Source organism: Cryptomeria japonica, chromosome 10 (assembly GCF_030272615.1).
Source record: "Cryptomeria japonica chromosome 10, Sugi_1.0, whole genome shotgun sequence".
Classification (NCBI taxonomy): Eukaryota; Viridiplantae; Streptophyta; class Pinopsida; order Cupressales; family Cupressaceae; genus Cryptomeria; species Cryptomeria japonica.
Window position 1 is genome coordinate 639,177,925 of NC_081414.1, and position 20,612 is coordinate 639,198,536.

A 20,612-nucleotide genomic window follows, 5' to 3' on the forward strand; every position below is an offset into this window, starting at 1 on the left:
TCAGGAGGGGAATTAAATATGCAGGAATCACTTCTATCAGTAAATTCCTTGTGGGAGACTTTGAATTTGATGAATACTATCTAGTTTTGATGAGGGTAAATTCTTATGTATGTCAGGCATACGCAGGGTTTGTAAAAGCCGAAGTGATGGGATGTATGGAGATGCTTAATTGTGAGATTATTGTTTAAACTTAAAAGACTTTGTGGCCTGGATAAGGCATTGGTATCTATTGTGGTTATCTTTTACATATCTTGTAGGTCAATACTAAACATGAATATAAGCTTTATTTCTTTGTTTCAGTTAGTTTTAAGGCGATAAGTTCAACTGGTTTTTGGACAATGGTTATTATGGATTTTGTTTAAAAGTGTGAAAGAATTCACCTAAGGTATACCCGCTTGAACTTTGGATAAGTTTGAAGTGTGGAAGGTTATAAAACCTTGTCATATGTTGCTCTAAAGTTTCCTTCTCTTTGATTTCTCTTCTGCAGACAGAGTTTATTATTTTATTATAAGGGATTTTAGGGGGAATCAAAATTTGAGAATAATAGAGAATACAAAGCTAATGTTTTTGTAGAGTTCCCATCTGAAATAGTCATATCTCCTAATCTACATCCAATATATGCATCAGCCATGGCAAGCCAAGGTCTTCCCAAAATCACCGGATATCCTCTTAGTGTTGCCTTTGGAGACAAAATCATAAATTCTGCAGGGTATTCCCAGGAATCCAAAATAACCAACACATCTTCAATCATACCATCAGGTCTCACTATAGAGCTATCAACAAGTTGTAGAACCATGGGTGTAGGCCTTAGACTATTGATTTAAAGTTGTTTCATTACTTCTCTTGTCATCACATTAATGGCTACCCCTAAATCAATTAAAACATTCCTTATCTGGCTGCCATTAATGACTATACTTACAACAAGACTACCTGGATCAGAATATTTTGGAATTGAAAATTTGCCTAACATAATATCTACTAGTTGACCCATAACATGCACTGTTTGCAGATCCTTCTTCTTCCTGCCAGTTTTTTTTAGACATGCTTCTCTAAGTGCCTTACTGTATATAGGAACATCTTTTATTACTTGCAACAATGGAATTTTAACACAGACATGTTGCAGTTGATTTATAATATCAAAACCTTGCTCTTGTTCTATGAGAACTTCCTTTTCTTGCAATCTCTGGGGAAATGGTGGTAATCTTTGCTTCTGAGGCATTGTGTCTATTGGATTAGAAATTTCTTGCTCTTCTTGTACCTCAGTAATAATTGGAGGAGATGGATTAGGTAGAGTTGTTCCAGATCAAAGGTGAATATCACTTATGGATAAAGAATAGGCTGGGTATTGATTAAGATCAGCTGAATAAGATGCTTGTTGTTGCTGATATTTAATATTAGGATTTGGCATTGGCTGAGTGGGAAGCTACGTTGGTTTAGGTGGGACAATAGTGGTTGCAGGAGGAGGCATTATTGCAAGTTGTTGTGGCTGCTGAATAGACTATTAATAACCAGTAGACTGAGTAGTCCATGACTGACTCCCCCTCCACTGAGGAGTAGGTTGCCAATTCCCTTGAAACTGGCTCCCTTGGCCCTGAGGTGGATACCAATTTCCTTGTGGTTTCTGCCACTGTGACATTTGATTAGAAAAATGTTGTCCTTGGCCTTGAGAACCATACCAGTTTTGATAATTACCAAAATTTTGAGCATATGGTGATTGCCATTGATTATTTGGTACAACCAGAAAAAGAAAGTGGATCTGGAGGCATACCTTGTCTTTGGAAATTTGGCCTTCTTTGAGCAACATAGAAAACTTTCTCATCCTCACCCTGTATTGGCTTGAAGTCAGGAACCTCAAATTTGCAACCATTTTACATCTCTAGTCCTTTTTCCGTTGTCTACAACGAGGACAAAATTCTGCAAGAAACACATCAGCTTCTTCATGTTTCTTCTTAGCTGAGAGTGTATCCAATTGAGTAGCCATATTGTTTATAATGTTGTCCTTAAAGTCTTTCAACAAATGAGTAAGTTCCATTCGAGAAACTCTAGTACCAGATGTTGATGAAGGTGCTCCTGGCTTGAAACGCCTGTTCTTTTTAGAAGAAGATCTGGAATACTTCTTACAAATTTGTCCTATTTCAGTCCACATGGACTGTGTAATGTCACCTCCTCCCATAAGATCTAAAGAATTACTGCATTCATCACTGATTCTCCTCAAAAATATCAACTTGAGGGAATCTTTGTTTAGAGTGTTGTGCTTGGACTTCTTGACACTAAACATAAACCTCTCCAGATAATCTTCCAGGCTTTCATCTTCTTTTTGTGTCATTCTAAAGATAGCATCCCCATGATGATAAGTGCCTCTACAATACTCTTTACATTTTGCAAGAAACAATCATTTCATCCCATCCCATGTATTGATTGTGCGACTACCCAAGCTCATAAACCATCTTAGAGATGATTCCTTCAAGGTGGCATGAAATATTTTGAGCCTATGGGCATCTGTAGTATAATCAAAACTCCTACAAAGAACATTAAATTCAAACAGAAATGTGTCTGGATCCTATGTCACCAATCCATAGAATTTAGGGAGGGAAGAAACTGGAATGTTCTTGAGATTAGCATTTTTATGTTGATCAGATATGGGGAACTCAAACATTGGGTCCAAAGGTGGTGGTGGATTATTTCCACCTAGAGGTGGGTTTCCTTGCATTCGAATTGTGGGGGGAGTTACTATATGAAATTATTCTTCTGGGGATCCAAAGAGGAAGTGAAGACTACCTTCTGGAAATTCAGATTCAAGTGGTTCAAATTTTCTGGGGTTTGATAAAGTTCAACAAAAGGATTTAGATCTAAAGAATTAATTCTTGCATGATTAGGATGATTGGCCATAAATCTACCTAGAACATCTCTTCTTCACCTATGCATGAAGATTCATGAATTTCTTTGAACAATCAGGAATGCCAGAAAAATAATTAACTGAAAACTTTTAAAAAATAATAACCATAACAGGTTCTTAGTTTAACACCATTCCCAACAACGATGCCAAAAATGTTCAACCCAACAATAAGAATAATAACTCTAGTTGAAGTCTCAACCCGAAGTTTGGACATTCACTTGGTAAAGTCACTATTTCCATAGCTAGTGTTCATTTGATTGTCAACCCAGGGACATAATACTTGAAATGGGTCTGCACTATATATGCACAAAGTTCCTGCAACAACTATTCTGCATTACTACAACAACTAACATTATGCGGAAAAGATAAGAAAGAATTGAAACTATTGAAAGGCTACATGAAAACTTCTGCATAAATTCATAAAACAATATTGGCTAAGTTCAATGTTGATAAACATAAATTACATTGTTTTGGTTTGGCTACAGGAACAGTCAGTGGATCTGTTTCCAATGGCTGCAGGAACAGTCAATGCAAGAGTATCTACTGTAGCTAGGAAAAGAAAACTAATCTTAACAACTGCACAGGAACACTCACCAAGTGGGCCCCCTTGGGTGAGTGATTCTGAGCTTCCCAAAAACAACTCTAAATGCTCAGAATAACATATTTTTATTCATCATTCTTTGGAAGTCATTACATGATTCAGTATGAAAAGAAACTCAAAAACACTTATGAAAAATCCTCTTCTCTGCTTCTTTTTTTCCCTCCTCTTTCTATCTAACCTCAGAGAAGATAAAGAGCTTATTATTAAAAAGAAATCATCTACTGTAGACAACACAAATCACACTGAAAAGAAGAGACAGATAATTGATCGAGAAAGGAGATAGCTGGAGTTATGCTACAAGAAATGTGGATCTAAACCGAACCACAGTCATAACATACTGTGGCGGTATATTATAACTTCAATGTCCACCTAAGTTAGATGTGAGGCCCTACCCCGACCCATCCTAGCATTTCAATGATTTTCATGTTGGAACTATTATGGGTGCTTTATTTTTATGTTTTATGGATATAGAACTTTATATGATCCCAGGAATTGGATAACATTGATATATTGATGCTTCATTTATATGCATTGTGGATATAGAATTTTATATGATTTTAGAATAGGATAACATTGAGATGGTGTACGTCATTATTTGATTTGCAGGACTTTAATATGATGCTAGAAATATGATGCATATCTTATGAATGGATCAAATTTATGAGGATTATGATAATTGCTTATGTGGATTTGCTTTGATATATGATAAATTGATTAGTATGATGCCAATTGTATGTAGAGTGATTGATGTGTATTCTTATTTAGGTGTTTAACATTATATGAGGCTATTGGAAAATACTAATGTGTAATTGAGATGCATAGGAAAATTATCCATGTGACCATGGAAACATTATGGAGAATCAAGCCTAGACCTATGTACATTTGTAAAACCAGGGGTTGTCTATTTGGAGAGACAACACCCCATATGTATCATATTTTATTCATAAACGTAAATGTTGCATGTGTGTTAAATTGTAATTATTTATTTGTGTAAATCCTACAAGAGACAATTGCCATGTGTGTATTAGTGATGTGGAATTCTTTTGTAGTGTCACTTGACACATATGTTGTATGTTGTGTTGGCATTGTCATGTCACCTTTTTGAGAGATCTATTTTTGTTTAATTGATATATTTCCAAATTATCCTTGAAGTTTCCAAGAAATCTAGGATAGTGAGCCATTAGGAGGGTCAACTCAGAGTTGACCCGTAGGTTAACTTTAGGTGGACTTTCTAAGGGTTAAACCAACTCCTAGAGTCAGTTTTGGAGCATTTTTAGAGGGCCCTATGGGGTACCTATGGGTGAAGGCCAAATTTGGCCATGTGTCCACCCCCTAGGACTTGTTTAACCTCCCAAAAAAGTGGGTTTTCCTAGATGGCCAAATTTCATCTTTAGGAGTGTCATCCTTGGTTAGATAACCTTCTTGGTATGTGTCATTCCTCTTCTTGAGGTGCCTTGGTTAGGGAGTGTGTAAGACCTAGGGAAGACCAACCAATGGCAGCCTCTCACTCTATCCAAGAGGTTGGAAAGTGTGAGAGAAGCCTTCTTAGGCTAGAGATTGAGACTTAGTGAGTTAATCACCCACTCCATCTTTGGAGATGAGATCTTGCAATTTTGAAAAAAAAAAAAAAAGTTTTAGAATAGAATTTTGGCTAAGTGTTGCATAAAAGAATTGTGGAATTGGGTTGCTCTTTTCCAAGCTATCCCTAGAAAACCCTTGGCAAATTCAAGGTTGGTGCATTTTCTTACTTGTATGTTGGAAATCTGTTTGTAGGATTGTTTGAATGTAATTGTTGCTTTCCTTGTATTTCCTTTGTATTTTCTTGTGTTTTGGGAGTATACAAGGCCTTCTTACCCTTGGGAGGGTAGAATGATCTTGGGGGTGGAAGGAGTTTGACAGCCTTAGAGTGAGAGGCTCTCATTATGAGAGTGATCTCAAGGGTTTGTTTATGTAACCCTTGCTGCATAGTTTTGTTTATGCATTCGGGGGTCATAAGGGGAGAAAGTATGGTATGTATGCCTTGGGGGTCATAAGGATGTTGGGTTAAGATGGATTTTTGTTGTGTTCTTGGTTGCCATGAGTTGGTTGTGATCTACTATCTTGTAGTACTCCTCAAGGTACTTGGTCCACTTCCACCCATGTAAATATCACACTATGTGATAAAGTTTAGCCTTATGATGGAAATGTGCTTGTTTGAGTTTTTCCCTTTCTTGTTTGTGTTTGTTTGAGTGTAACCTATCTAGGACTTGGTTCTCTAAGCTCAGGGGTGGCTTCTAGTAAGCCTAGGCTGAGAGGTGAGCACTCCATAGTCACAGCCTTAAGATTTTGTATGCAGGTTGCTTAGAAAAGAAGAAAAAGGAAACCTAGGAGTTGCTGCCTTTATTTTAATTCGAGAAAGAAAAAAAAAGAATGTAATATTGTATTTTAGATGCAGAAATGTAAAAGAGGAGTTTTAGGTTGTATTTATTTTGTATAAAGAAATGTATTTATTTTACTTAAGTCCTCATTATTAGGAATGAGAGACCAGTTGGGTATTTCATCCATTGTAAAAGTTGAGAAATTGTATTCAGATTTTCCTTGTAAAAATTGCATCCTTTTTAGTTGATATTGCAAGAAAAAAAAAAAAAAGAGAGATGAAATGGACATTAAAGGAAAATTAGTTCTGTATTCTTTTTTTCTTAATGTTTCTAAGTGTTTTCTAGTCTATATTATGCTGCTATCATTTATCTGTCTCTGTCATGTTTTCAAAAAAAAAAATGTAGAAAGTATAATGAGAATATTAGGAAGTAGAAAAGCAGAAACGTTGTGTTTTTCTGTACTATTTAAATGTTGTTGTAATTGTGTTTATTACTGTCATTTTTTTTATTTCAAAAAAAATGTAGAAAGTTAAAGTAGACAAATTTAAATTTACCTTTTTTCTATAGTTAACTATTAGAAGTTAAAATGAAAAGAAGAGCTGTTAGATAAATCTGTTAGTTTAGAAAGTCCGTTGTTATGTGAATTAAAAGAAAATATATATACATACACAGATTTAGAAAACCAAAAATTACTAATAGGTTTATGTCTAATTTTAATGAAGAAATGAACTTTGTGACATAAGTAACAAGCTGTTAAATCTAACAATCATAATTTTGACAATGCTACATAATAAAAATCTATTTAATCCAACTAAATGAATATTGTATACATGTTTAACTAGATCACATTTTGCAAAAGAAAAAAAAGAAAAAGAAATGAATGTGTATCTATTATATGCTGTCGTTATTTTGCTATTTCCTGCATGTAACAAAAATAAAATAATAACAATAACTAACCCTAGATGTCCCTTGAGATGGGCATATATATATATATATATATATAAATTTAATTTTTATTTTTTCTAAATAATAAAAAAAATAACAAAAAAAAGAATTCTTTTTTTTAGAGGCCGAACCACTGTGTTAACACATAGTGGACGGCACACGGGCTGGACCACTGTGTTTACACACAATGGACGACGCGGGAAAGTGCCACCACGGTGCGTAAACACAGTGGACGACACAAGCCGCCACTATGTTAACCACAGTGGTCGGCACAGGGCCGCCACTGTGGGTGCCCACAGTGGGCGGCACCCGACCGTCCCTGTGGGTAATAATAGTGGCGTCCGGGGAGCCTCCTGCCCTGCAAGCTCAGACCCCCCCCTTCGTGCTTGGCCCTGCAACTAACAACCGTTGCGGTCTCTCCCTCCATTTTGGTCGCCGCCTCCATGGCCGCCACTTCCATGGTCGTCGCCTCCACCGAACCCTGCAAGACACACACACACACTAAAACCCTAGAGACTAAAACAAAGAGAAAAGAAAAGGATTTTAGTTGATAAAAATGCAACCCTAACCCAAATTCGGGTTAGGGTTAGCATTTAAATAATAAAAGTATATTAGAAATGCAACCCTAGCCCATATTCGGGTTAGGGTTAGCAATATAAAAAAAAAAGAGAATTGTTAGGTTGTTTTTAAAATAAAATATAGAAGAAGAATTAACTCTACCCTAATTAGGGTTTGAAAATTAAAATATTAATTAAAATAAGACGAGGGGGAAATTTTTTTAAAAATTTGAAAAAGATTCCCCCCCCCATTTTATTTTAGCTATATGTGATATTAATTTAAACTCCTTAATTGATTAGGGAGAAAATTAATTTTAATATAGTATTGTTTTTATAGGATTTAAAATGGCGATTAATGTTATATAGTTACATTAATCTCATAATTGATTTAACTTAATTAACTAGGGTTCTATATGGTTATTATTATATATTCAATTAAATATTGACGTTAAGTTAAAATTTAATCTAGGGGAAATTTGTAAATGAAAATTATTAATTATTTTATGTGAATTTTTAGCCTATAAGGCCAATATTGGCCAAATTATTTAATAGTCAAAATTTGAAGGTTTAGGGGAAATTAAAATTGGCTATAGTATAAATTATATTTATTGGGCAAATAACATTATTGAATTTGTAACCTTATTGGTTAAATTTAAATAATGAATTTGCATGCGCCCAATTAATTAATTTTAAATTTAAGATAACATTATCATTATTTTTGGCCTAGAATATTTTAAATGCAATTGAGATATTTAAATATCCCTCGACTTTAATTAGTAGCAAATTAATAGGGTTGATTAAATTAACTAATTAAATTGCAATGACCCTCTTAGGGAATAATTAGTCTTCATTAAATACTATCACTTCATTGATGGAGTTAATCATTCTAGCTTTAGTAAACACTTCTATTTACACCTTAGTTAAGACAAAACTTAAATGATTTCGTTTTAAATGTAGATTATTGGTGAGTTTATGTTGTCAAAAAAATAAATTTGTTGTTTCATTTTTGCCCAAAAGTTTGAGCACGACATTTTGGTATCAGAGCAAGGTTTCCAACACTAGGAACCTTTCTCCATTACATTTTGCTTTAATTATTTAATTAATTAAATTTTTTTCTCAAAAAAATATTTATTTAGTTCATTTTATTTTATTTTCCAATAAGGATGCCTCCGACTATGCGAAAAGCTCACAAGCGCGGAAGGGGTCCTAGGCATACACGTATGACACACAAGGATGTTGATAGGGAGGAACCGGTTCCTGACATCTTATTAGCACTTCAGAACCTGATTGGGATAGTTCAGGATAGGCTTCTAGCAGTCGACCGTCATGCAGAAAACCAAAACTCAGGGAGCCATAGATCAGCAGTTAGGGAATGAAGTAGGATTCCACCTCCTAATCCCTTGAAGGGCCAAGCTGAGCATGAGTCTGAGTCCATTCATATACCTAGACCACCTCCAGTAGCAGCACCTGTGTATTTTGAGAGAGCATGTCATGAACTAAGAGATCTAATCAGAGAGGTTTTGCGCCTCCAACCACCATCTTTTGGGGGATCTACCGATGTGGTAGAAGCTAAGGCTTGGCTTTTGAGCCTAGATCGGTGCTTTGCATTGCATTCTTACAAAAGCAATCTAAAGACATGAGTAGCAGTCGACCTTTTGAGAGGGACGACCTCCACATGGTGGAGATAGGAGGAATACAAGTGTGACCTAGTTGTAGACACCCTCACATGGGAAATCTTCACAGAGAGGTTCAGGGAGAGATACTTGTTGAAGCATTTCAGGTAGCATAAGATAGATGAATTCCATGACCTCCAGTAGAAGGGTCTCTCAGTGACCCAGTATGAGAGTAAGTTCATCGAGCTCCTACCATATGTGGATTACCTGAAGGATGAGAAGCTTCTCGTCAACCATTTTTGTAATTCCCCTCCAGAAACCCTAAAGGAAAACAATACAACTAGGCAACTAAAAGGGTGTAATAATTTTTTTTTAAAGAACAAGTGCACTAATTATAACCATTGCACATCTAATAACACAACAGAAGTCTAATGTATGATCTCCTAAGGGTTTCCAACGAAGATTACTTTGTAGACTATATTAACATCATGGTTAATCCTATTGTTCATCTAAATAGGAAAATCAAATGCTTAACACAAAAACTACACATACATCCATATTCCATAATGAAAGAATCAAAGTACTCCAATGCATTCATTTCTCATAGATCATATATACAAAATATTAAGGCAACTAAAATAACAAACATTCCAATGATTCCCTTTTACAATATCCATAAATACATGGTTACCACAAATACCACAGATTACAAAGTTACCATATCAAGGTTACATAAAAGTTTGATACAATGACCACAAGGTCTCAATTGAACAATGATCAAGAACATGAGCTGGTACATGAACCATGAACCAAGAACAACAACGAAGCCCTTCCTTGCCTAAAGATACATTCCAGAACATCCGATGGGAAGTGGCACTACCACCCAACCATGTGATCCCGAAATGGAACCACCCCACCGTGCTAGGAGATAGTAGAAAACCCTCAAGCAAGAAAAGTAAGACAAGTATGAAAGGACTACAAGACTCCACAAACATCCATGTGACTCAACTCACAAACACTAGTGACTCTAAGGAGAGAGTGTCATCGCATAGCTTAAGATGGATACCATGGTACAACCTCCATAGGTCCCAGCCCCCATCCTGGGTTATCCTGGTAACCTCTCCCAGCTTCCGGCTCCAACTAAGTCTCATGCGAACCCTACCAATCATTTCATGAAGAAAAGGTGGTAAGTTTGCCATTCCAGGCCTTCTCGTAACATTATGAGCCCTGTACAAGCACTACACCTATGCATGAGGCACATTATCTTAATTAATATTTATTATAACCACCCCCTAATCAATTATTAGGTTATCACTTTTTATCTAACTTTTGATGGGTTATCCTGTCATCCACTTCGGGCACGGCCCCCGCTCAAAAGCCACTCTCTCTCATAGGACACTACAAGAAAGGTCTCTCTATGAGAACTCTATGGCAAAACAAACAACCATACCTAATCCTGACAAACCACAAGTGAAGGATACATGATCACTAACCAAAGATTGACCATTTGGACAAAACACACAATGGCTCACATCAATAAGGTTATACATCAACACTTGACCAAGGAAATATAATAACATAGGACACAATGACAACTCAACCAGAATTGCAACGGAATTTAAACTTGACTGAAGACACCATTTACACAAGATCCTAATACAAGCAATCTTTTCTTAAAACAACAAAATGCATAAATAGCTTTCAAATTAAGACTTCCAGAAAATAAGAATTACAACTATATTAATACACTATTTAACAAGTCATAAACCTAATGTTTCATCTTTTTCGTAGTTCAATTTCAGAGTTTCTCTCTCTATCCTCTAACTTTGTTTCTAAAGGATTGGGTGATCTAATTTTCTAAGAGTTTCACTAATTTTAATCTACCAACGTTCATGAAATATGTCATTAATGCATCTATACTTGCATGATCATAATAAATTGATTGATATTGTGACTCTAACTATTTCATAAATATAAATCTAGATCATTCTTAATCTCTTAAATCCTTTCAATAAAACATACTAGATTTGAGCCTACCTCAAGAAACATGATCCATGGCTATTACAATTCTTGATAACTTCAAACTGTCTGCAATACGTCCGGGTTCCAATACTTTCCACCTCGGCACTCTTCTATCTCATGAGATCTCTATTCCGAGTCCTTACCCTTTCTATATTTTGAGAATTTCTCTGATAATAATAAAGTAAATAACACTCATTCAAGAGCATAACCCCTAAGTTCGACACTAAATCGGAGATGATCATCATTGATCTTTTACGACTTGATCATAAACACATCAAAATCTCCACTATTCCTTTCTCCCTAATCTCTTGTCACTCTTCTACGTTCTTCCTCTCCTCTATCTTGCTCTCTTTTTCTTTATTTCTCTCTACTCCAACTTGCTATTTGCTATCTTCCTCTATATCTTTTCCTACCTTCTCTTCTTCATTCCATTCTCTAATCCTTTGTTGCATCTCACCTCCCATCTATCCTATCACTCTATTAACAAATCTTTTCTCTTCTCTCTCTCTTTGAAACTATAAAAGTATCTTCTCTATTCCTCTCTTCTATTCTATTCTTCTCTTCACAAATCTATCGTCCTTCCTTGCTTGTGAATGAATGTCCTTTCCTCCTATCTCCCACCTCTATTTATCCCATTTTTTCCCTACGATTTCTCCCTATTCAAAGGCTCGGTGATAGTAATTGTTTAGGAGTCTATTACTTTCATCTCTTCTTAATCTTCCACGTCTAAGAGAGATGGCATCCTTTGATGCATTTTCTGCTATTATTGTGCAATATTTAACTATATAATGGTTTCCTATCGCTCAGTATCCTACTATTATGGCACCATGTGCCTGTTTTCTTATACTCACTGCAGTTTATAAATCACTTTCCTGCAGTTGTTTACCATGATAGAGGTCTATCTCCACGTGATCTCCATGAAATGAGTCCATTTTTATGTTATCTACGACTTCTACTCTCCTTGATCATGATTATAGCAGCCTATCGGTTGAATGGAGAGGTTGGTAAAGTGTAACAAACACTTATGTGTTTGTATTCAGCGATTTTCTTGTTATATCTATCAGGTCTATGCCTTAGCATACACGTTGAGGCTCACTATGCTTAGTTTATGCCATTACATACCCTATCCTCCACATTAAAACTTTTGAGTTCTTTATTAAATCCATTGGTCTTTGCGTTAACTAAGGTCTATGTTTTATGTAAGCCTTTGCATGCCATGGTTCAACATTAAAATCCTCCGATCTCTGCATTAATTGCTGGTTTATTGTCTAGTCTATCATTTTAGCCTTATGCCACCTATCGACTCAAAGTAGTCGTTGTCTTTAACTCCAAGTTAATTGATAGTTTTTTGTTTGGTCACATGCATTTGTTGACTGGAGTCTAATCGGCCACCCAAAATGCCATAAATCACAAGTATTGAAATACTACAAATAAATTATGCATCTCATATCTAGATAAAGCATGAAATAATGTCATATAAGTCTGAATAAAAAAACATGGTAATGTATCCACTGAAAACAACCAATAAAATATGAGTCCAATGAGTTCAAACGAGTAGGGGTACTACACGTTTTATCAGGGGACTGAATGCCGGGATAGCAGGACCAATGAGGATAGCCGCTCTAGGAAGCCTTTAGGTTGCCATGGAGAAGGCCTTGATAGCTGAGGAAATTCAGGTCAGGCCACAAGAAATGAGGGATCAGTTTCAGAACCGGAACCTGACACCTTAGTCTTTTGGGTTTCAGAAACCCCATTGGAAAGGAAACCACAAGAATACATCAGGGTCCTTTAAACCCCCTCCTCTGCATCAGTCATAGAAGAATTAGAGGCAGAGGCCCCCTCAAGGACAGTAGGGCTCCAAGCCCAAGCAGTGGCATTCTCAAGGTCCTAGGCATGACTAGAGAGCATAGGGTACTTACACACCTCCGACATGGACTCAGCAGTCCTCCAGGGGTGGGTATAGTGGTTCGAGTAGGACAGGTGGGCAGCCTTTCTATAGGCCTCAGGGAATATAGTTTCAAGCATGTGGTGCTTGTTTCACATGTGGAGCCATGGGGCACATGGTGAGAGAGTGTCTGCAGGGTCAGATGGCAGGTAGTCAAAGGATGGTAGTGTTAGAGACTATGGTTGGGGATATGAGCAAGTCCCATAGAGTTTTCACAACGGTTGACAACCACTAGGCAGAGCACTAGGCCATAGTTATTGAGGCTGCAGGTATGACCAGAGGTATCAGTATTTCTATATTGTTTGACTTAGGAGCTACTAACTCCTTTATATCTCCATTGGTTGTGGAGTGTTGTGGGCTAGTGGAAATTAGGCAAGGTGTCAGTTCGGAAGTGGAGTTAGCTTCAAGGGCTAGAGTGGTAATACCACCACCTTAGTAGACCTTAGAGTTACACCACTCGGATCTTATGGCATTGTACTTGGCATGGATTGGCTTTACGCCCACAGAGCCAAGATGGATGGTCACCTAAAAAAGATCGAGTGTGAGGATGATCATGGTGCTCCCATAATAATCACTGGGATTTAGAGGCCCGTGTCTCTTCATATGATTTCTGCTATACAGCTTAAGTGGAGCATGTGAAAGGGATGCTAGTTGTTTTCTATCACCATCAGTAATAGAGAGGAAGAGAATGAGAAAGAGCCTCCCCTAGATGATCATCCCATCCTTGAGGAGTTTGTAGATGTGTTTTCAGCCGAGCTACTGGGTATGCCACCTAGCAGAGAGATTGACTTCCACATAGATCTTGTACCAGGAGCTGAGCCAATTTCGAGAGCACCTTATAGGATGACCACAAATGAGCTTAATGAGCTCAAGATGCAACTTGAGGAACTCTTAGAGAAGGGTCACATCCATCCTAGTGTCTCCCCTTGGGGCACACTAGTCATCTTCATGAAGAAGAAGGACGAGTCCCTTCGGTTATGCATGGATTACAAGCAACTAAACAAAGTAACCATCAAGAACCGTTATCCCTTGCCTAAGATCGATGATTTGTTTGATCAGCTTCAGGGTGCTAAAGTGTTTTCCAAAATAGATCTAAAGTCAAGATATCATTAGTTGAGGATTATGGAGAGTGATATCCACAAGACCGCGTTTCCTACCAGATATGGCCACTATGAGTTCACCGTGGTTCCTTTTGGTTTTACGAATGCTCTAGCTATATTCATGAGTCTCATGAATGGGGTATTCCGCACTTTCCTCGACCAGTTTGTGATTATGTTCCTCAATGACATATTGATATATTCTTGGAATGAGAAGGAGCATGAGGAGCATTTGAGGTAGGTTTTGCAGTGTTTGAGGGACAATCAGTTGTACGACAGTTTGTCGAAGTGTGCTTTCTTTAGATCAGAGGTCAAGTACCTTGAGCATGTTATATCTGGTGATGGGATCTCAGTTGACCCATCAAAGATCAGAGCTATTATGGATTGACCAGTGCCAACCAGTGTGACAGAGGTTAGGAGCTTCATGGGTCTAGCAGGGTACTACAGACGCTTTGTTGAGGGGTTTTCCAGAGTTGCACACCCCATTAAATCCCTTCAGTGAAAGGGAAAGAAATTCGAGTGGACAGAGAGGTGTGAGAGGGCTTTTCAAGATCTAAAAAGGGCACTCACTAGTGCACCTATTCTTATTGTGCCAGACCCCACGGCTGATTTCATGGTATGCACAAATGCTTCTTTGGATGGATTAGGAGCAGTCCTTCTGTAGGAAGGTCGAGTTATAGCTTACAAGTCTAGGAAACTTAAGACTCACAAGCTTAACTACCCTATGCATGACCTCAAGCTTGTAGTAGTAGTGCATGCACTTGTGAGGTGGAGACACTTCCTTTTGGGTCATCATTTTGAGCTTCATTTAGACAATCAAAGTTTGCAGTACATCTTCATCCAACCTAGCCTTAATGCCCGTCAGAGGAGATGGATGGAGTTTCTATGCGAGTATGATTTTGATGTCCACTACATCAAGGGGAAAGAGAACATAGTTGCAAATGCCTTGAGTAGGAGACAACATGAGGTATACTCCATATCTATGAGCACAGATTTGAGAGATCGTATATTGCAGTGGTTGCCAGAGGATGGATGGTACCTAGAGGTTTGTCAGGTGATTTGATCACAGGAGACCCTGGAAGGGAAGTATGTGGATTATTCCTTAGAGTTTGATGGACTATTATGCCATTGAGGGTACATCTATGTACCTTTTCCTGGGGGATTGCAAGAGTTCATTTTCATGGAGGCTCATAGAGCTCCTTATGCAGCGCATCCCAGGGTTAAGAAGATGCATGTAGACTTGAGGCAGTTATATCATTGGCCAGGTATGCGGTAGCTTATTGCTGAGTTAGTAGCCTGATGCCTTGAGTGTTAGAGAGTCAAGGTGGAGCACCGCCATCCTGGTGGGTTGCTCCAGTCCCATGCTATACCAAAGTGTAAGTGGGATACTATATTCATGGATTTCATCATTGGTCTTCCCATGTCATCTCATCACCATGATGCTATCTTGGTGACCGTTGACAAGTTGACCATAGTGGCCCACTTCTCACCAGTCTAGACTACCTTAACAACACTAGCAGTAGCACAAGTGTTCTTGCGAGACATTGTTAGGCTTCATGGCATTCCATGCAAGATTATTTTTGACAGGGATTCCCTCTTCACTTCTTCCTTTTGGAAGGCATTACAGGCAACAATGGGCACCAAGCTCAATTTTAGCACAACCTATCATCCAGAAATGGATGGATAGATAGAGAGGGTTAACCAGGTGTTAGAGGATATGCTCCACATGTACATCATGGATCATTAGAGTAGATGAGAGGAGTACCTTCATTTAGTAGACTTTGCCTATAATAATGGGCATCACACTTCTTTGGGGATGCCACCTTTTCAGGCCTTGTACGGTAGACCTTGGAGGACACCTTTGAGTTCGGACCATATTGAGGATAGAGTGGCCATAGGCCCTGAGATGGTTCATGATATGGAGCAGCAAGTAGTTTTGATTAGACAATGCCTTAGAGAGGCATAGGATAGGCAGAAGAAGTATACAAATGCAAAGAGGATAGACCGGAGTTACATGGTTGGGGACAAAGTTTTCCCGAGAGTGCGATCGCATAAGAGCCCAATCTGTTATGGAAAGAGTTCTAAGCTTGCACCTCGCTTTGTCAAACCATTTGAGATCCTTGAGAGGATAGGACCAGTTTCTTATCGCCTAACTTTGCCACCTAGCCTGTCATGCATCCACGATGAGTTTCATGTATCAATTTTGAGGAAGTATATCTATGATGAGTCTCATATTTTAGATTGGGATGCCTTACAGGTGGAGTCGGACAGGCAGCTAGCTTTGGAGCCCATTTGCATTTTGGCTCGCCAGATGTTGGCCCTTCGAGGTCGAGAGATGGACCAAGTTAGGGTCCAGTGGGATTGCTATGATGAGGTTACAACTTCATGGGAGGATGCAACACGTATGAGATCATAGTACCCTCATCTTTTTGATGAACTCCAGGAGGAAGTTCATGCCTAGAGGGGGAGGGTGTGAGGCCCTATGCCAACCCATCCCAACATTTCAGTGATTTTCATGTTGGAACTATTATGGATGCTTTATTTTTATGCTTTATGGAAATAGAACTTTATATGATCCCAGGAATTGGATAACATTGATATATTGATGCTTCATTTCTATGCATTGTGGATATAGAATTTTATATGATTTTAGAATAGGATAACATTAGATGGTGTATGTCATTATTTGATTTGCAAGACATTAATATGATGCTAGAAATATGATGCATATCTTATGAATGGATCAAATTTATGAGGATTATGATAATTGCTTATGTGGATTTGCTTTGATATATGATAAATTGATTAGTATGATGCCAATTGTATGCAGAGTGATTCATGTGTATTCTTATTTATGTGTTTAATATTATATGAGGCTATTGGGAAATACTAATGTGTAATTGAGATGCACAAGAAAATTATCCATGTGACCATGGAAACATTATGGAGAATCAAGCCTAGACCTATGTACGTTTGTAAAACCAGGGGTTGTCTATTTGGCGACACAACACCCCGTATGTATCATATTTTATTCATAAGCGTAAATGTTGCATGTGTGTTAAATTGTAATTATTTATTTTTGTAAATCCTACAAGAGACAATTGCCATGTGTGTATTAGTGATGTGGAATTCTTTTGTAGTGTCACTTGACACATATGTTGTATGTTGTGTTGGCATTGTCATGTCACCTTTTTGAGAGATTTATTTTTGTTTAATTGATATATTTTCAAATTATCCTTGAAGTTTCCAAGAAATCTAGGATAGTGAGCCATTAGGAGGGTCAACTCAGAGCTGACCCATAGGTTAACTTTAGGTGGACATTCTAAGGGTTAAACCAACTCCTAGAGTCAGTTTTGGAGCATTTTTAGAGGGCCCTATGGGGTACGTATGGGTGAAGGCCAAATTTCATCTTTAGGAGTGCCATCCTTGGTTAGATAACCTTCTTGGTATGTGTCATTCCTCTTCCCCATTTCATTCCTCTTCTTGAGGTGCCTTGATTAGGGAGTGTGTAAGACCTAGGGAAGACCAACCAATGGTAGCCTCTCACTCTATCCAAGAGGTTGGAAAGAGTGAGAGAAGCCTCCTTAGGCTAGAGATTGAGACTTAGTGAGTTAATCATCCACTCTCCATCTTTGGAGAAGAGATCTTGCAATTTTGAAAAAAATAAACAAAGCAGTTTTAGAATAGAATTTTGGCTAAGTGTTGCAGAAAAGAATTGTGGAATTGGGCTGCTCTTCTCCAAGCTATCCCTAGAAAACCTTTGGCAGATTCAAGGTTGGTGCATTTTCTTACTTGTATGTTGGAAATCTGTTTGTAGGATTGTTTGAATGTAATTGTTGCTTTCCTTGTATTTCCTTTGTGAAAATATTATGTGATCTTTCTCTTATTTCTTTTGTATGCATTTTCTTGTGTTTTGGGAGTATCCAAGGCCTTCTTACCCTTGGGAGGGTAGAATGGTCTTGGGGGTGGAAGGAGTTTGACAGCCTTAGAGTGAGAGGCTCTCATTATGAGAGTGATCTCAAGGGTTTGTTTATGTGACCCTTGCTGCATAGTTTTGTTTATGCATTCGGGGGTCATAAGGGGAGGAAGTATGGCATGTATGCCTTGGGGGTCATAAGGATGTTGGGTCAAGATGGATTTTTGTTGTGTCTTGGTTGCCATGAGTTAGATCTTGCAATTCTTCTCAAGGTACTTGGTCCACTTCCACCCATGTAAATATCACATTATGTGATAAAGTTCAGCCTTGGGATGGGAATGTGCTTGTTTGAGTTTTTCCCTTTCTTGTTTGTGTTTTCTTGAGTGTAACCCATCTAGGACTTGGTTCTCGATGGTCACAGCCTTAAGATTTTGTATGCAGGTTGCTTGGAACAAAAGAGAAAGGAAAGCTAGGAATTGTTGATTTTATTTTAATTCCAGAAAGAAAAAAAGAATGTAATATTGTATTTCAGATGCAAAAATGTAAAAGAGGAGTTTTAGGTTGTATTTATTTTGTATAAAGAAATGTATTTATTTTACTTAAGTCCTCATTATTAGGAATGAGAGACTAGTTGGGTATTTCACCCATTGTAAAAGTTGACAAATTGTATTCAGATTTTCCTTGTAAAAATTGCATCCTTTTTAGTTGATATTGTAAAATAAAAAAATAAAAAAAAGAGATTAAATGGACATTAAAGGAAAATTAGTTTTGTATTCTTTTTTGCTTAATATTTCTAAGTGTTTTCTAGTCTGTATTATACTGTTGTCATTTATCTGTCTCTGTCATAATTTTTTTTTTTTTAAATGCAGAAAGTATAATGAGAATATTAGGAAGTAGAAAAGCAGAAACGTTGTGTTTTTCTGTACTATTTAAATGTTGTTGTAATTGTGTTTATTACTGTCATTTTTTCTATTTCAAAAAAAATGCAGAAAGTTAAAGTAGACAAATTTAAATTTACCCTTTTTCGATAGTTAACTATTAGAAGTTAAAATGAAAAGAAGAGTTGTTAGATAAATCTGTTAGTTTAGAAAGTCTGTTGTTATGTGATTTAAAAGAAAATATATATACATACGCAGATTTAGAAAACCATAAATTACTAATAGGTTTATGTTTAATTTTAATGAAGAAATGAACTTTGTGACATAAGTAACAAGCTTTTAAATCTGACAGTCATAATTTTGTCAATGCTACATAATAAAAATCTATTTAATCCAACTAAATGAATATTGTATACATGTTTAACTAGATCACATTTTGCAAAAGAAAGAAAAGAAAAAGAAATGAATGTGTATCTATTATATGCTGTCAATATTTTTCTATTTCCTGCATGTAAAAAAAAAAAATAATAACAATATCTAACCCTAGATGTCCCTTGAGATGGGCATATATATATATATATATATATATATATATATATATATATATATATATATATATATATATATATATATATATTTCTAAATAAAAACAAAAAAAACAAAAAAAAAGAATTCTTTTTTTTAGAGGCCAAACCACTGTGTTAACACATAGTGGACGACACACGGGCCGGACCACTGTGTTTAAACATAGTGGATGGCACGGGAAGGTGCCGCCACTATGGGTAAACACAATGGATGACACAGGCCGCCACTGTGTTTACACATAGTGAACGGCACAGGCCGCCACTGTGGTTAACCATAGTGGTTGGCATGGGGCCGCCACTCTGGGTAACCACAGTGGACGGCTCACAACCACTACTGTGCGTGGCACCCAGCTGCCGCTGTGGGTAATCACAGTGGAATCTAGGGAGCCTCCCGCCCTGCAAGCTCAAACCCCCCCTCCGTGCTCAGTCCTGCAACTAACAACCGTCATGGTCTCTTCCTCCATTTCGGTTGCCACCTCCATGGCTGCCGCCTCCATGGTCGCCGCCTCCACCGAACCCTACAACACACACACATACACACAAACCCTATAGACTGAAACAAAGAGAAAAGAAAAGAATTTTAGTTGATAAAAATGCAACCCTAACCCAATTTCGGGTTAGGGTTAGCATTTATATAATAAAAGTATATTAGAAATGCAACCCTAGCCCATATTCAGGTTAGGGTTACCAATACAAAAAAAAAGAAGAGAGAATTGTTAGGTTGTTTTTAACATAAAATATAGAAGAAGAATTAACTCTACCCTAATTAGGGTTTGAAAATTAAAATATTAATTAAAATAAGAAGGGGAAATTCTTTTTAAAATTTGAAAAAGATTTCCCCCCCCATTTAATTTTAGCTATATGTGATATTAATTTAAACTCCTTAATTGATTAGGGAGAAAATTAATTTTAATATAGTTTTTTTTTATAGGATTTAAAATGGCGATTAATGTTATATAGTTACATTAATCGCATAATTAATTTAATTTAATTAACTAGGGTTCTATATGGTTATTCTTATATATTCAATTAAATATGGACGTTAAGTTAAAATTTAATCTGGGGGAAATTTGTAAATGAAAATTATTAATTATTTTATGCAACTTTTTAGCCTATAAGGCCAATATTGGCCAAATTATTTAATAGTCAAAATTTGAGGGTTTAGGGGAAATTAAAATTGGCTATAGTATAAATTATATTT